The sequence below is a fragment of the Cynoglossus semilaevis genome, chromosome W, assembly GCF_000523025.1.
Source record: "Cynoglossus semilaevis isolate Cse_v1.0 chromosome W, Cse_v1.0, whole genome shotgun sequence".
In the NCBI taxonomy this organism is placed as follows: Eukaryota; Metazoa; Chordata; class Actinopteri; order Pleuronectiformes; family Cynoglossidae; genus Cynoglossus; species Cynoglossus semilaevis.
In genome coordinates this window covers 9,157,304-9,158,537 of record NC_024327.1, presented here as the reverse complement: position 1 = coordinate 9,158,537, position 1,234 = coordinate 9,157,304, and positions in this window count along the sequence as shown.

The following is a 1,234-nucleotide window of genomic DNA, read 5'->3' as shown; positions in this document are numbered from 1 at the left end:
TTCTTTCGGTCATGACCCACAACTCATGACCATAGGTGAGGGTAGGAACGTAGATTGACCGGTAAATTGAGAGCTTCGCTTTTCGGCTCAGCTCCTTCTTCACCACAACGGACCGATACAGCGACCGCATTACTGCGGCCGCAGCACCGATCCGCCTGTCAATCTCACGCTCGATTCTACCCTCACTCGTGAACAAGACCCCCAGATATTTGAACTCCTCCACCTGAGGCAGGACTTCATCCCCGACCCGAAGGGTGCATACCACCTTTTTCCGGTCGAGAACCATGGCCTCGGACTTAGAGGTGCTAATTTTCATCCCAGCTGCTTTACACTCTACTGCAAACCGCCCCAGTGCATGCTGCAGGTCCTGGTTTCCGAATGAACCTAGGAGCTATACATCTGCAAAAAGCAGAGATGAAATCCGGTGGCTACCGAACTGGACCCCACCCGACACCTGGCTGCGCCTAGAAATTCTGTCCATGAAAATAATGAACAGAACCGGTGACAAAGGGCAGCCCTGTCGTAGTCCCACATGCACCGGGAACAGGTCCGACTTACTGCCGGCAATGCGAACCAAGCTCCTACTCCGATCGTACAGGGACTGGACAGCCCTTAAAAGAGAGCCCCCAACCCCATACTCTCGAAGCACCCCCCACAGGATACCACGAGGGACACGATCGAAAGCCTTTTCCAAGTCCACAAAACACATGTGGACCGGTTGGGCAAACTCCCATGAACCCTCAAGCACCCTCTGAAGGGTATAGAGCTGGTCCAGTGTTCCACGACCAGGACGAAAACCGCATTGTTCCTCTTGAATCCGAGGTTCGACTATCGGCCGGATTTTCCTCTCCAGTACTCTGGAATAGACTTTTCCCGGGAGGCTGAGGAGTGTGATCCCCCGATAGTTGGAACACACCCTCCGGTCCCCTTTTTTGAAAAGAGGTACCACCACCCCGGTCTGCCAGTCCAGAGGTACTGTCCCCGACTGCCACGCGATGCTGTAGAGGCGTGTCAGCCAAGACAACCCCACAACATCCAGAGACTTAAGATACTCAGGGCGTATCTCATCCACCCCCGGCGCCTTTCCACCGAGCAGCTTTTTGACTGCCTCGGTGACCTCAGCGCAGGAGATTGGAGGATCAGCTGCTGAGTCCTCAGCTTCAGCTCCCCCCTCGGAAGACGTGTCAACGGGATTGAGGAGCTCCTCGAAATATTCCTTCCCCCCCCCGACGAC